Here is a 17,137-nt window from a genome sequence, read left to right on the forward strand (position 1 = left end):
TTCCGAGAGGGCACATGGAAATCTTTCCTGAGATTAAAAAAAAAAAAAAAAAAAAAAAAAAAAAAAAAGGCATAATTTCCCCTGCATCTCCTTGTCACTATAGGAGCTACTGATCTAAACTGCTTATTTCTTTCCTACGAGCCTTGGAAAAGTATGCTGTAGCATTCAGCAGGTACCAGGATGCCTCAGATCATTCCCTGAGGTGGTAAAAATTTACAGTAGAACTGCAGGTCATCATGAGGGCATCCCCTAGTGAGTGGTCCTGTATGGGGACAGCATCCACCTTCGTGTGTGATGGATACCCACCAAGTCCTGGTGGTGTTCTGTTTTCTCCCACAATTCAGCTAACTGTCCTCAAATTGATGGCTGCTGTCCTGTTGAATAGCCCAATACCCTTCTCCTATCCACTTCCAACATCCAGCTGGTCACTAAGTCCTGTAGGTGGTTTCAGAGGTACTACAATGCATGTTACGAATCCACTGTGAACCCTGCAAGAGCTCAGCAGTGAACTGTAATGATGTGGACTGACTTCAGGGGCAGAGAAGAGAGAAATCTGTGGTGGGGAAAGAGCTGCCATGTTCAGCCCAGCTCGGCTGGCATCCAGACTCAGTGTGATGGACCAAAGTGACTCCTCAGGTGGTTATCATTAAAAGGTTGAACAAGGGTGAGAGATTGTTTCTGTCTCATAAACGGAACAAGCAGATTGTCTCAGTGCTGTCTCTTCCCAACATGCGTCAGAATACACTGTTAATTTAGGAGTTGGAACTCAGCAGAGGATTTTCTGATTGTCTACCATGTGTTTGCCTTTATGATCCCAGTTCCTCTCCCGTCCTTTGGGGATGATTTTCCCTGACATCTTCAGTCTTACTAAATCTTAGTTTTGTTTCTGCCTAGTCTTCTGCCAGAGAAAAGGCTGAAGTTAATAAGTTTCTGGTAACCATTTTCTATGTTTTCACCTGATTTATCTGATTATATTAAGGCTGGGTCAAATACTCCATTAAGAGTTTCAGATGCTATCAGAAATGAAGCAGAACAAGGTTTCCTGTGAGATCGACTGTGTGTGCTTGTGTGGAACATACTTAACGGGGAATTGGTCTGCACAATTACCTTGCAGAGTGCTGCACAGCTCCAGCACTTGTACCACTAAATACCTGCAGCAATCGTTAGCTGTGAATAGACAACGGTCTCTACCTGCTGTCTCAGGCTCTGTTATCACGCCAGGAGGCTGCTCTCCTCCCCAGAAACGAGAGGAATTCATGCCTCTGCCTATTCAGATGGAAGGATATTTATTTGATGCGGTGCCCCATTTAGGGAAGGAAAAAAGTGTTTTTCCAAGGGTGGAAAAACACTTGCTGTGTGGGAGGGAAAACTTCTTACAAACAAGCACTGAGATTCCTCATTTCACTTTGTCAGGGGTTCTGTTAGAGTAAGACTGGAGGAGGGAGATTTGGAATGGTTCTGGGAAGCTTTGACTCAGGAAGGGGAGAATGATTCATAGATTTTTAGTATTGTTATTTATTAAGGCCAGAACAGATCATTGGACCTAATCTTATCTTTGTCTTTGAAAATGTAAAGCCCTTGTGCAATGACCCCAAAAAAGTTTGTGGGTTTGAACCAAGGTCTTTCAGCATTGAAACATAAATCCCAGCTGTGAGAGCTAGCCTGCAACAATTTCAAGCTAGATTTATGCCCATTACCTTCATATTAGATAAGTATTTTTATAATGAATCCTCAGTGCACTCTTGATCTGTATGTGAGGCAGGGTAGTAAAAAGTTGTTCATGGAAAATGGGAATGGGGACGCCTTACAAAGCTGAGATTTTATGAGTCTTGCTACTTTGTTGTTGTTCACCTCTGGTTCTTGCTGGAGTCCTGATGGAAGAGCTCATTCATTTAAGAGCTGTCCTTTAGTTTTCATGGGGAAATTCTGATTACTGACAAAAGCAGCTGTCTTGAAAGCAACCATTTTCTTCTTAATTTGGAAGAGAATGTTTACTGCACCAAAACAACTTAGTTAACAATCGAAATGCAAGATCAGTCACAAGGTGTACATCAGAAAAAAATTTTTAAGCTCCAGCTTCATTGTTTGAAGGAATATGAGTTGATCTACGTTTATTTTTTTAATCTCCTGCTATGGAAAAAAAAAAAGAAAAAAAAAGCCCTAATACGTCTGGGTATGCTACATCAGTGCCTGAGAGTCAGGAAAGCTTCTATGCTTTTAACATGTTGTCAGTGGTAGAGCCTGGAACATCTTCATTATGCTTCTGAAAAATCCTGTTAGCAAGGCGGTCTCATCATGTCTAAGCTTCTGGCTTGAATTTTGCTCATGCTGTTGTCTGCTAAGTTAGGTAGCAGCTTAATTTTAGGAGAGATGGAGAATGCATGCAAAGGCTCTTCAAGTGAGAAAAATGATATAGAAAGGACAAATGTCCATTGTCACAGCAAATAGAGAAACTTGGACTTAGGTCTGTATTTAACTGCATTGGGGAAAACGGATCTTCAGCTTCTACAACTGTGAATCGAACACTGCTGACAAACTCAACACCTGTCCTAGAGGGATTTAATTATGTGAAATAGGATCAAGAAAACTGATTTATGTCGGTAGCTGCAATAAACACATTGCGCAAAGTTAAGAAGTCTCCAGGGCTTTGGATAATCAACTGAAATCTTAATTAAGTTCAACCTCTGATAAGAATTTATCAGTAATTGTAGATGTTTAGTTGATGTGTAAGCAATCCTATAAGGCCACCAAAAATAATTTTTTAGTTCACACTTACTGCTGCGGTTGAAACATTTTTTTGCTTTAAGGTCCAGAGTGCTGTCAGCTACAAGGCAGCGAAAGAGATGTGATAATGCATCGGAAGTCCATTGATAGTTCCTTAGCAAAGCTGCAAAATAAACTGTTCAGATTTCTCTGAAGTCAGTGTTAATGCCTGGAATTAACTTTTCTCAGTGTCTTGTCAGTTGACTCTGGATAACTCTTCTGATAGAAATAAGATATCCTCTATCAGGTCTGTTAGTACCTTGCAAATCTAAATTCAGAAAGTGAACCACACAAATACCAGAGTAGAGTTACAAAGAGAGGATGTGTAAGAACAAACATATATAAAACATAGTTATGAGCTTCTTCCTAACAGGTTTGGACTTCTTAGCCCACTTTAACTTGCTGGATCTGAACGCAATATACAGTTTGTGGCTTTTGCCTTATTTTTTTTTTAATACAATGCATGATGTACCCATCACATACTACTGCAAAATACAGGCATCCCTAGTTCCCTACCAAGTGGCCTGTCCCCTGTGCTTAGTTTGAACCCCTGGTGTTCTCCTCAGCAGCTCTGATCTGCATCTCCAAATTAGCAATCTCTACGTAAAGAAAATTAACATGAAGATAATCCTAGCAAGAAGGATCCTCATAACCAGACTACAGACTCCATTTCATGGAACGATTATGTCAGTCAGCAACATGCTAACATCCACAGTCACGGCACTATATCCCAGAGATCATTCTTAAGGAGTGTGATTAAAAAAATTAAAAAAAAAAATTAACTGAGAGCGAATTTGCTGCTTGGGCAAATCTCTCACAGGTGCAATCTATTAGAAAGGCCAGACATTTATTTTTTTTATTTATTTATTTTTTCCCACAAAGCAGAAAGCAAAAAAGATCCAAAGACGACACAATGATATGTTGCCTTGCCAGCAGGGAAAGGCAAGAGTATACTATAAATTTTAATGGAATATATCTGTTGTGGAATTTAAAAAAAATATATATATATCTATTCTGTACAAAATTTTCCAGTTACACAACTGGTAGTTTAAGAAAAAAAAAAAAAAACAAATACCCAAAGAAAAGCTGTCAATCGAACAACCTAATCTAGTTATTGAATAAATGTTGCTGTCTTTTGTATAGGGGCTGGCAGTGGATACCAGTCATCTGCTGTCCAAGATGATTTGCTCTGCCATAACAAATTTCAATTGCAGCAGCCGACACCAATTGTTCAAGCTGAGCGACACCAGTATTTACTACCTGAGATGCAGCTGCCCCTTTTCTTTTTTCTCTTTTTTGAAGATCATCAAATGCATAGGGACCTTCCTCACCTGAAAGGAGCAGAGTTGGGTAAGTAGTTATTTTTGCAAATTCTCTTTCCAGCACCCCCCAGCTTCAGTCTGACAATACAACACTGATATGTTCCTCTTCTCTCCTAGGAATAAGGATTCAACTACCAGCTACCCAGGTAAGCTACCTACTCCATTCCACATCCATTCCAATAAGTTTTTTTTTCCTAGAGATCCTTTCAATTTGAAATGGACGTAGTTTGCAGGAAATTTTCCAGTGTTCCAGTGGTTTGGGGCTTTTTTGTTTTGTTTTAATGTAACACCTTATAGCAGGGGTAAAATGTGACAACTTAATCTTTTGTTTCCCTGGCTAAGGAGAGTTAAGTGTGTATTTTTGCTTTGCCCCGCTATTTTGAGGATCCATTTCATTCTCCAAAATGATTACATGTCCATCAGGCCAACCTCCAACCCTTTTGAAAACTCCTTGCCACTGTTATGTATACTGAATAAATTGAAGCCAAACTATCTCAAATTCATGTTTCTCTGACACACCAAAATGATTGCTAGGATTATAACTGTCTGTAGATGGAACTAAGCTATTTTAGAGTTGAGCAAATAAACAACCAATCTTCCCCTGCTGCCTCTTCCCCCGCCATTACTAAAATCCACTGAAAACTGTGTATAACCATTATTTCACCTTTTTCTGCAGCATTCAGAGGAGCCTGTGGAAACACCTGAAACGGTCCTCTCAGCACTTTCCACCTGTGTGCCTTATCTCTGAATCACCACTACTTTCTCCTGGCCCTGAGACAGTCTGCTTGTTGCTAAACGTTTTCCCATCTGGTTTTGGCTCCACGCTGGATTTCTCCTGGACACTGCAAGCAGTGAATTGTTTTGAAGGAAAATGACCCAAATGAATCAGAATACAATGTGAAGAGCTTCCCGCATGCAGTTGCTAAATCCTGGAAGGCTCTCTTCAGCATTAGTGGTTCCTTAGTTGCTTCAGTGGCCTGGGCTAGCAATGCCCTGGAAACAGAACTGGCCTCTGTGACCTGTTTGGCCTCCTGGCTTCAGTTTTTGCCTCAGATTTTTTTCACTCCTCTTTCCTCAGACCTATTTTCTTTACCTCAGCTATTCTTCTCATACTCAGGTGGCATTGCTCTTCTGTGCAAACATATATATAACTTTTAAATCATGGTTGCTCTGTTTCCACCTCGTGCTTTTTGTATATGAATATTATATTCATTTTATTTTAAATCCAGCAACATTGCTTTGCTTTTTGTGGGGTCACGGAACCATGTCTGGCATGTTTAAGTTGTCACTCAGAGGTTCTTCTCCAAGCAGAATTCAAACCATTACACTACAATCTGTCCTAGACCCCTCCTAGCAGCTGTGTTTATACAGCTCCTAGCAAAATGGGTCTCCGATTAGGGTTTTTGAATAGCTCATTCACTGAAAAAATGGCATTTTGAACCAGTAAAGCTATTTAAAAAAATGGGATAATATGTTTTGGTCTGAAGAAATGTCAGTGGCAACACCATGCCAAATTTTAGGCCCAAAACATTACCACCATTAGCATCACACAGATTAAGTTACTGGAATTTAATTGGGCAAGAGGTGTTTTCATTTTGATTTTTTTTTAATAGCTGAAAATTTTATTTGACAGAGACTGAAAATTACGTGTTCAGAACAGTCACCTGAAAAGGTCAAAGTTTGGTTAACTTGCAGGAAACAGAGTGCAGGTTCTTTATCTTGCAGTTGCCAAGCAACGGTAATTTGGGGGCAATTTGACCCTGAATAAGAAACTCAACATCAGGGCAGTTCTGGGATGGCTTCACACCTGTCCAGACAACCTGTTTGAAAAAAGAAAACCCTAAAACCTTTCCTCTGTTCTGACTGACACAGATACACTTTACAGGCCATGTGTGTTGGGCAGGTGAGGTGTAGACAGCTGTTCTGTTCCTGCTGTGCAAGGCGATCTCTGTGAGGCTGGGGAAGCAACAGCGTGCCAGCAGCAACGCCTTTCGGTGTGCAGGGAGCTCTACAGGCCTCAGAAGTGTTAAAGCTGGGAGGAAAAGGTGCCTCATCTGGCTATTCCCCATTGCAGAGTTAGCAGCTGCATTTTTAATATTCTGTAAGTTTGGTTACGTGCTTTCTTGCCGTGGACATTGGCACTGAGCAAAAACAAGCATACATTAAGGCATGGAAACACAAATGCTGCTTCTGCTCCATTAAACTGGAACACATGATTAAAGGACCAAAAGTTACTTTGTCTGACAAACTCCATATTTAAGTGTTTTTTAAATCGTAAACCAAGACCAAAGATTTATAAGTTTGTGTCATGATCCATAAATCTAGATCTCCTCTTGTCCTTTTACGCTAGACAAATGGCTTGTAGAGGAAATTGTAGTGGTTTGGATAAGTCTAGGTTTCAGCAGTCAGCCCTCTTAGGTCAGACGTGTAAGAAACATCTGTAATTGTTTGAGGAATTTGGCAGTCAATCTTGTACTTAAATCGTATTTTCCCCTTTGAAAGCTGGAAATGTCCATGCATAAACTAGCCACACAATCCACTTACCTCTGCACTAGTGGAATTGCACAAGGTATCAGCTTGCTGTTTGTTACCTTGCAAATCCAACTGCAAGGTAAGAGCAAGCTGATACCTTAATACAGTAAAGGAGAACAGCTTGAGGTTCTTCTGAAATGTCTTTGTGCCCCAGAATAAAACCTACCAGTTCAGTGGCAGTTGCCAATAAGAAGGAGGCTACTCCAGCATTCATAATTTGCCATTTTCGTTTGGATTTTGACTAAAATCAAAAGATTCTTTGAGTAAAACTATACAAAGCCTCCCTTCCACACAGAATTGCTAGTGTCGCACACTGGGCCTCTGAGCACACGTAGCATATAGTTGTGCACAGTCTGTCCAAAGAACAAGATCCTGATCCTGTAATGAGATCATGCGAATTCAAAGCATATTAAATTTAATCCTGGTTTTCAGGATTATACACTACCAATTTAAAATTGCCGAGCAGAAGGAAGACATAATGTTCCTGACTGCTCACTGCAAAAAATTAGGCCCAGCTCATTTTGAAGTGAGTCTTTGGTTCTGCTATTGAAAGCAGAATTTGGTAAATGGGCTTCACTGGGAGATTTAAACTGATGTCTGGTGACCTTTGTAAAGCAGAACAAATGATTGCTATGTTTGCTAGAATTGTATTAGCGCTGGATGCTTCTGGTACAGTCTGAGCAAATGAAATTTTAAAGGCTGGCTGTCTATCAGCCAACTTTACCTTTTGATTGAGTCTACAAATGCTGTAGCATAGGCCCTCTAGGCAGGAATTGGAGGCGCTGTTTTTTTGATGCCCTGATCATTTAATTCTTTCAGAAAGTAATTTTGCTTGTAGCAGAAAAGCATGATGAAAACAGGCGGAATCCTGAATAATGAGTTAAAATCAATTCCCGTGTGTCAGATTCCTGCATAGCATGTCTTTTGTGGACACAATAGTTGTTTGAGCATCCTGAGAAAGAGGCTGTCACACAGGTGCAGAATGCAGGCTTCATCTCTCTGTGGTCTGGCTCAGGAATGACCAGGCAGAGCAACCAAATATTTGAGTTTAACCTGGTTCTTAGTAAGCAAAGAGACAAAATTAGGCAAGACACCCTCCTCCAAAAAAGGCAAGCCAAAATTTGCAATCATTCATTATGTGTTTTTTTGTTTGTTTGTTTTGTTTTGTTTTGTTTTTTCTGTTTGTTTGTTTTTGGTATGAATAACCTCTAACCCTAAAGAGAAATGCCAGTAAGTTTGCTGAGATAGCTTTGAGCTAGAGCTCCTCCTAACAGCGTTCAGTGACCAGTCTAGTGTGATGCCACGCCTTCCCACCCATCTTCAGCACGCTGCTTTATTCTAGGGACAAGTTTAGTTGGTGTTGATTAGTCCTGCTGAGGCAGGGATTTTTACTGTGAACTGACTGTACAAGATCCTTACTTATTCAAGAAGGAATGAAGGTGGAAGAATTGTCTTTCTTGCAGACAATTCTGGAACAAAAAATACCCCTACTGTTTTCAGTATGTTACTACTATAGCACTGTGAAAAACAGACGTAGTTTTCTTGCAGCACTTCCTGCCACCTTCTTTACTCTGTTTTCCTCAGTTTCTCTTTGTCCTCTATACTTTTTCCTTGCTGCTCTCTCCTATGTTCAGCCACTCTCTCTGTTCTCAAGCACATTTAGTTCAAGGCAGTCAGATTTAACAGCCTTTTTTTGCCTTTTCTCCCTGGCTAACATAGACATTATTTTGTTCTCTTCCCAGGGCTTTTGTATATGCCAGTGCTGGCATGTTTTAGCCAGCCATGAGCCTCCCTGCCGAGCAAGTAGTTGATAGCAACAGACTGGGCATTTGGCTGGACTCAGCTGAGTATTTCCCCTTTGGGATATCCCTGGTGGCTGCTGCCATGCTCAGCGCAGCGTGTCCCAGTTTCTGTGTGTGTGGTGGGGGTGGCAGGAAGGGCTGGCGTAGAAAGCACACAGCAATCTGGCATCTTCCACAGCCCCACAATTTCATTTTCCCATGGAGGATAGAGGTTTCCTTTTCAGGAAGATTAACTCTTTGGAAAATAAATATATATCTATATTTAACATCTTCAGAGGAATACAGTGTAGTATTTCTCTTGTAGGTCTGTCTGGATCCCTTCAAGAAGCTGCACTGAGTAAGTTAGAGGTGAGTGGCAGTTGTCAGTCACAGGTTATACCCGTTCACTGCTTTTCTTAGGCAGAGTGAACTGCCAGATACAGCTCCCTGCAATGTAGCAGGAAGCAGTGCAGCACTTCCATTTAATTGCTTGTGGAGATGGCTGCAGGATTGTGGTGTCAGAAAATATTGCTAGACCTCAGGGGATTTCTTGGCATTTTGTTGCCACAATAAGGTCACAGTTGTCACAGTGGCTTAGTAGACACAGAATGTGTGTACAATTATTTATGCAACCTGAAAATGTAATGCAATAATAAAGTATTGTGTTTATGTATCTGTGACTTGCATTCATTTGCGTCCTCTAATGCTACTTTTGTTCTCTGCTGTATTGTTTAAATGCATATTTTTCATATTTGAGATTTATAAAGATGATGAAATGTTATTTTCTGTCAGTCTGATCGTATTTTGCAACCAGACTTAAATATGATTCTGTTTGTGTCTCTCAGCTGTCTTTATTACCTAGACATTTCAGTTTTGTAAATCCATATTTATAAGGAATTTGTTCCACAGCAGAACTGCCGCTGCTTTGTTAATACCAGCATGACAAGCAGCCTGAAGATGAGGTGTCAAGCATATATGAACAGTTTCCACTTGAGTTTCCTTGACTGTCCTAAAGCCCAGCCAGTCCATGCTGTGGAGCCTTTGCAAAGTAATGTTAATGCAGCACAGAGATGCTGATGAATTACAGGAAAGCGAACACGTGAGACAAAAATGAGGTTGTTGTGTCTCCACCCCTCCCCATAGCGGGTCCAAAGCTGGCTTTGTTTGAGAACATACAGGTTATCTGCCTTTCTGTGTGTCAGAGCTGAGATCCTGTTCAGGGCTGTGTTTGCTGTATGCAGGATGTTAGCCTTCAGCAGGAGTAGATTTTTTTCGGTAGAAATTATCTTAGTTGCTCAAGGTGTGAAAAATGCTTCCTTTGTATTGTGTTTTTAAAGATCCTTTTCCCGCACTATAATCTTTGTGCCTGTTCCTCTTGTCTCTTGTGAGATGTTTCAGCTCAAGCATCATGGTTAACTCAAAGAGCACTCAGCCTATGAACAACATGAGGAATGCTCCGATTACCCTCTTGCCTGCATCTGTGGGATCAGACCATGAACTCTTAGCTGAAAACACCCCTGGCAGGTTGCTCATATGCACAGTCCTGCTGGCCCGAGCAGAATTGCTTACATTACTAAAAATGTCAATGTGAACTTGCAGTGCTACTTAGCAAAGTCATCGGCACAGTGGTCATAGGAGAGTATTACTGGAGTAGCTTTCCTGATGTTTCTTCGTGCTTTTATTATTTCCATTTGTCATAGCCTTAGTGCCTCTCACTTCTGGGATTGCTTTTAGTGGGAGCTTTGTTTCTCTGTTACGATACATTTGAGAAGTCACTGCTTTTTCTCCCAGAACTTGAACTGGAGGGAGATTTTTCATGTGTTGGGGAACAGATCTGAAATCCAAGCTAATCAGACTAATCCGATAAAATAGCCTTTAGAGTGAATCTAATACCAATCTACCCCTCTGTAAAAAAGCATATATACACAATATTTATTGTCTGTATCTACAAGAGGAAAAAGAAAAAAAAAAAAAAAAGCCTACATGTAGGATGGCTGCTATCAGTTACTGCAGCAGCAAAGCATTTCCCAAGAACAAAGAACATGATAACCAGAGTCCGGTACGTTAACCTAGACCTTCTAAGAAATGTATGTGCACAAACCCAGCCTCTCTGAGAAAGGAGAGACTGAGCCGAAAAACATCCTGGAAACCTGGAGGATTTTTAAGGTGAATAGAGGGAAAGAAGAGGAAACTGTGCTGTAATGAAAGATGGCTTTAGAGGATGTGTGTGTGTGCACAAGGAGCCTGAGGCAGGAAGTAGAGGGTAGAAAATTCAACATCTTTAAACACTGACAAATCACCTGGATATGCTTAATGGTCTGACAGCATCTCCTCACCGGCTGCATCAACATTAGGGTTATTCATCACTTCTATAGCATCATAGCATTAGGTAACACTCGCACCCTTCCTATCAATACCCATTTCTGCCTGCCTGGTGAGCTGAAGAACAGCTTCCTACAATTACTTCAGCAGGGAAGCACATAAACGAGCAGGTCGTACTCTGCTTCAGATTATGTGATTTATGTCTCCGAACTACTTTCATGTTTGTCTGCCACAACCATTTTAAGCTTGAGTTGTTGATTTCAGAAACTGCTATTCTGCTATCCATCATCAAAGGTTTCGGCAAAGGTTTCTTCTGATCAAAATATTTGTATTCACAATAGTCTCGTAGTGAGACTTTCCGGTGTCTCTTTTGATGCAGTTTAGGAATAGCTGGAAGTAATAAAACATATACAAATAGAGAGTTTTTCATAAGGATAGAATTTGTTTTGAGAAGCGGTAGTATCTTTACCATTTATTACTGAGAATCAGCTACACCATCACACTTGTTGGGAGGCAGCCATATACAGCTGGGTTTTTGGAAAGCTATTTTATAAGAAGCATCATTCATCACTGATCCACTGAGAGGCCTTGATGCTGCCAAAACTGATGGTAAGCCATCAGCAGTGAAACTGAAATAAGAATTTAGAGGTGTCTTTTGTGTTTGTATTTCTTCATATTTAAATGTTTTATGTGTAGGTCTTGCTGATAGTTCTGTTGGTGATGGTACTTACATTGGTCATTCACATGATTTCCCATGGATAATAGCTCTCCCTGTTCCAAAATACTATTTGGTATTTGTCCTGTTAAGCTCTTTGAAAATATGTCATGTATAAGGCAATGAGATGTTGTTGTTGACTAAATAATGTGTCGAAAGATGATGATCCGGGTTTGGGGTCCACTTGTCAGTAACAGAGACCAGATCCTCGTTCTCAAAATACAGAGGTTTTGGCCTTTAACAGGCCATGCACATGATGATGACGAGTCATTTAGAAATGTGTTCTGATTTGACCATGCTTATAAGTTTTCTTGTTTGGCTAAGTATGTTTCTGTATCTGAATTTTCCTGAGGGAAACATTTTAAGCAGAGTTTAAATTAAACTTTAGCGTTCAATGTTTGTAAGAATGAACATTGTATACCTGATCACAGAAACTACACTTTATGCTAGATTGAAAGTATCAAAGAGGACTTTGGCATAACGAGCACAGTATCCTATGCAAATATTCATAGTGGAAAAGGAATTAATCCCTTCGCCGAGGGCCAGCACAAATCTTTCAATGGCACATAAGCCTGCTTTTCAGGGAGCAGGTGCTTAGCAAACCCTGAGGATTCAGATTTCAAAACAATCTGTACTCAGAGTTGACTCATGCAAAAATCTGAAAAACAATTTTTCAAATTCTTCTTCTCTTACAAATTTGCTATAAATTCTCTATATTGTGAATTTAGCTGTAACTTACATGGCATGCAAAAATTCTGTACGAGCAGAAATTCTGTATGATCATCTCAGTCTGGAGCAGGACAATATCAGCCTTAAGTTGGGACAGAACAAAGCTGTAATTGACGGTTGGCCAGGTCTCCTTGCCAAGCTGCTCATTTTGATCATTCATAGCAAGAGACCCTTATTTTGTAAAAATCCTTTTGTTGAAGACAGCAGACAGGTTCTATTCTGTCCTCTGAGAGGGTGGCATGGTGCCAGTGTCAGCAGCCAGCAATCCAAAGTGTTGTGTTTAATCACAAGATTAATTTTTCCTTTTATTGGCTTTTCCTTTCAATCTCACAAAGCATGACATGTTGTAAAACAGTAACACTAGTTGAACAACGGTTGGCTAGCATCACTGAGCCCCCTGGCTATGTTGATAACAAAAATGAACATTTGGCTTGATGTGCAGCCAGTAGAGACTCCCAGGAAACCAAACTGGGCAAACACACTTGTCAATGAATGGGCCATGTGCCTGGTAAAGAGGAAGCAAGGTGCACCTGGGTATTAGAGCTGCAGTGGGGCTCAGATTCTTTGTTTCTTACAAGTTTCAAACAATAACAGTTTCAATAGCATGTCAGATACCTGAATTTTCAAGCTATAGATCTGATCCATTAGGGGTCTGTGGTTAAGTTAGATTCTTGATTATTTTAGCCTTGGACTGGCCGTGTGTAAGTTAGCTTCCAAAAGGAGATGGCAGCAGGTTAAGATTGACTTCAAGGTTTGTACTCATTCTACTGAACACTGGGACTGCAAGAGGTTGTGGTTTACACTGAATCATGTAAGAAAAATGTTTGTGTTTTTTTTTTTTGTTTGTTTGTTTTTTTTCCCCGGAAGGATGATGCTAGATTCAGAACTTTTTTTATCCTCACAATGAGACGGTGAGCATCTGCAGTGTGCTATGCCATTATGCAGAAATCTGATCTTAGGTGGGAGAGCTTGTGGTAGAGAAAAAGGCAGGCTTAGTCTGTTTCCTCCTGTGATGTCAGCAAAGAACCACGTTCATTCATCGTCATGCCAGGGCCTTCTGGGAGTGAAAAGTATAGCAGAGTTTGGTGTGGGTGCAAGAACTGATAACTCTCTGTTTGGAAAGGTAGGGTATGTGAGTCTTCAGAGCCCTCTATTTAGAGGATTATTTCTACCATCTCTATTGTAAACTATGAATTTTATGCTCTTTAAGGTCAGTGCTGCTGAAGAAAGATGACAGAACCTTCCTGTACGTACAGGAAGATAAGTGTACCCTCCGGGCAGCGTTTCTTTAAACTCAGATTTGTTTGTGGATTTGAATAGTTTTACTGATATCTTCACCTTAAAGGCATGGATTTTTGAGCTGTTTTTAGCCAAAGTTGCATTTTATCAGTTTGTCACGGACAATAGGTAGGGCAAGCAACAATCAGTTAATCTACTCTATGAATAATGTAGTTGCTAAACCATCAAGGACCATCGCATGGCACAGTCCGATGCTGGTGCTAGTTTGTGAAGGCTGGGTTTCCATGAAAACAAAGGTTTCAGATTGCTGTCTTGATTTGCAGTCAGTTTCAATGCCCATTTTACAGGAGCTGCTTCTCTTGAGACTTTCCTCTGCTAAAGATCCTTCTGCAAAGAAACTGTCCCGTGACTGATATTCTTGTGGAAGGACTTCAGTAACTCAGAAGTGAAATCCATGAGCGGTTCTTATGCATCATGGTGCCTCTATTGAGTATCACTTTTTTAAATAGACACCATATGGCAGCTCTTGAGGGAGCAGCCTAATTTCATGTTTCAAGGATTAAATTTTTAAGCCATTCCTCAACTCCTGCCTGTTCTCTCGAGGAGCTAAAACCTGGTGGGGGAGGATTAGGTATGGTTATGCATTTATGTAAATATAAAGTGTTGAATGGAGATTGCAGAAGGAGACTGCAAGCAAACAGCTGTCTTTGCAAACTTAGTATTTATAGCAGAGTTAAAATGCCTTATTGTTTAGAGCATTATTTGCCTTGGGCATTGGCTTAGACAGTCACGTTGGCTTGGACAGTCGCGTTGGCCGAAAAGAATTTCCTAACTCCCTTTTCCACTCAAGACAAGATGAAGTAGATAACAGCAACAATTGGCTGTTTTGATCTGGCCTTGACATACGTTCCAAGCATCTACTTCAGCGTCCGACTGAATTCTTTTTCTCTTTCGTGGCCACTGTGCTCTCCTCCTACTTTACCATCACTGCCACTTACACCCTGTTGGGGGCTTCTTTCTGAGCTTTCTTTCTGGGGAAAAGTGAACAATTTCAAAAGATTCCTGTTCGATAGTGTGTAAATTCTTTATGTACAGGGAGTGTTCCTGACACATCAATAGTATGCAAAGCCTTCTGGGGTTAAAGGAAAGCTCCATTGAAAGAAATAAGTTCAAAGAGAAGTTACAGGATATGCAGGAAGAAGATTTAGTTTTCTTGGTAGCCAAGAGCCCAAAAAAGTTGTTATGATGGGTAGGGATGGTAATGAAAGCTGGAGACACCGAATGACAGAATATTCCTTTGGAGAGCTTTCCCTGAAATGTCACTGGCTGTTCCCACGCACCGTCCCACCGTCTGCTGGGAGAAGACTTCTGATCAGCAATGTAAGTGTGTGCCTTAAGTTCCCTGCGTCTTGCCAGGCCCCCAGGCAGCTCCAATTAAACCTTGTTTGACATGCTTCCTTGCTTTCTGAACAGAGTTTATCAGCTGCCATGGAGCAGTGATTTCAGTAGTTCAGGCCTTGACTCAATTGGATGTTGTAGGACAAGCTGTAAAAGTCCTGCTTCTTCCTTTCCTTGTGCTGCTCTGCACATGGGGCCATCTGGTACAGGGCGATGTTGGTGACACTGCTGCTGGCCATCTTCTCTAGAAAGCAAAGATCCGAGTCTGCCTTCTTCCTTTTGACCAGGGGCAGGGCTGGCTCCAGCTGGAGTTCAATTTGGCTTTGCTGGCAGGTGGTTTGTTGGTTCTCTGCGTGTGGTGCTGCAGTCCTGGTCATGCCATGGCTTCGTGCAGAAGGAAGGAATGCAGGAAAAAAATCCCACATTTCAAAGCCCACATTGTGAGCAGTTTTACTTAAAACGTAGATTCAAAGCAGACCTGGAGCCTGGCACAAGGGGGTTACAGTTATTGGTGCAAAAGCTTCAGAGGTCTGGGATTTACAACCACGTTGAGACAGAGAATAACTGGGAGCACCTGGAAGCTGAGCAAGTCTCTCCAGTTACACCACTGTCTTCTCGCTGAGCTGTGCTGGTGAGAGATGAGGTAACGCTAAATGAGTTTAATACCAAGAGCATTTCTTTGTGGTTATATAGTTGATGCATTGTCAGTATCTCACAGCAAGCGCTGCAGGCACGGCTGCTTGCACTGGTTTGAACAACGGTGTTCCAGTGCGCAGTCCGCCTGGTGATGGAGAATTAGGGTGGATCATGAAGAACCTTCCACAGAGCAGGAGGTGCAGAGCAGTTTACTAGAAAAGTTGCTTCAGTGCTTGAAATTAGAATACTGAAGTGACCTGGCTAAATAGCCTGATGGATGCGCATTGCAGATTTGCACTGATCTAGTAGATCAGTGTTAGCCTTGGCTATGCTAATGTGATTTTTCTGATTTCTGCAGTTAATTATGCAGTACTGGCTGGCAGCATCCACCTGTAAGGTTGTATCTGCTGTCTGCAGAAAGGCGATGTTTGAGGAGCAAAACATTTCAAGGTGACTGTCGCAGTCTTGCCTCCCCTTGTGAGCAGTACACGAGATACAGGAAAGTTCTTTTAGCACTAAAGACAAATGAGCAGTGATAACTGATTGACTAAAATGTGGCAGTATGGAAACTGAAAATTGAGGGGAAGGTAGAGTAGCACGTTATTACAGTGCTTTTGTTTGCCTTTCACTGAATATACAGAAAATACTGCCATTTAAAAAAATAAATAAATAAAAGTAAAACATGCCTTTTCTATTTACTAGAAAAAAGACTTTGTGCCTATTGAAAAATTCAGAAATTTCCAAAACTTAGAAGTTGCCAGAGAAATAATGAGCAAATGAATGTGTCTCTTCTGAAAACACTTTTTGATCCATGGGATGCAGTTCTTATTTTGCCTCTTTGCCTTTGCCAACTTTGTGCAGCCATGCTGCAGTTAGAATAGATGTCAAGTCAGATGCAACTGTTTGTAATATTATTTGCACACAAAGCAAGGTGTGGTGTTAGAAGTAGCTTTCGACACAAAAGCAAATGGCAGACACTAGAATTCACTAATAAAAAAAACATGTTTTGTTCAGCCTACAACTTCACTAGTTAAAAAAAACTTGAACAAACAAATAGAGATTTTAGAACAAATCTTTGTCTTTATCAGTCTGCAAATGAACTTGATTCAGTCACTGATTCCTGAACTTTTAGATCAGGTTGTAACTGGTGGGCTCGGGCTCACTTCGGCCCCACTAGCACAGCAGGGCCACACGGGGCTGGCACTTTCACCATTTACCAGGGCTCCGCGAGACAGCTGCAGATCGTTTACTCTGCCTCCTGAGTCACGGTTTAGGAACCCTTAATCCAAAACGAATGCTGTAAATCGGCCCCTGTGGACCCGGCGAAGTCAACCGAGCTGAAGATGGATGGGAAATTACAGCAATTTGCAAGAGAGATGTTTCAGAGTGGTTCTGCCTTTCGTGATCTGTACTGCGAACTCAGGGAGGGGGAGCTGGGCATCTATTTCACTGTGTTGCAGACGACAGCTCGGAGCCTGTGTGCAGTTTTTTTTGCTGGATCTCTCCTGAACACAGCGTGTATGTGTGCAGCACGGGGCGGAGGAAAAACAAGTCACGAATCCTCTAGCCTGTCACCACAGGCTTGCTTCCTGTTTGAAGGGAGCCGAGCACTTTAAGTTCTTTTCTTTGTCGCTGGCTGTGCTGTTGTAAATGAGCAACACAAGATTATATGTAATTTGAACGATTCAACGCCTGTGTGT

The 17,137-nt window shown here is 41.2% G+C and overlaps 1 protein-coding gene and 1 long non-coding RNA gene across 2 annotated transcripts in view; both read left to right on the forward strand.

Moving 5' to 3' along the window:
- The window catches only part of ZDHHC8 (zinc finger DHHC-type palmitoyltransferase 8), a 112,046-nt gene that overhangs the window by 53,610 nt on the left and 41,299 nt on the right, over positions 1 to 17,137 (forward strand). The gene's annotated exons all lie outside the window — the stretch shown is intronic.
- On the forward strand, positions 3,914 to 5,434 carry LOC116495964. Its single transcript, XR_004253980.1, has 3 exons — positions 3,914 to 4,113; positions 4,203 to 4,231; positions 4,762 to 5,434. It is a non-coding gene; the product is annotated as an uncharacterized LOC116495964 (long non-coding RNA).

The sequence above is a fragment of the Aythya fuligula genome, chromosome 17 (assembly GCF_009819795.1).
Source record: "Aythya fuligula isolate bAytFul2 chromosome 17, bAytFul2.pri, whole genome shotgun sequence".
Taxonomy (NCBI): Eukaryota; Metazoa; Chordata; class Aves; order Anseriformes; family Anatidae; genus Aythya; species Aythya fuligula.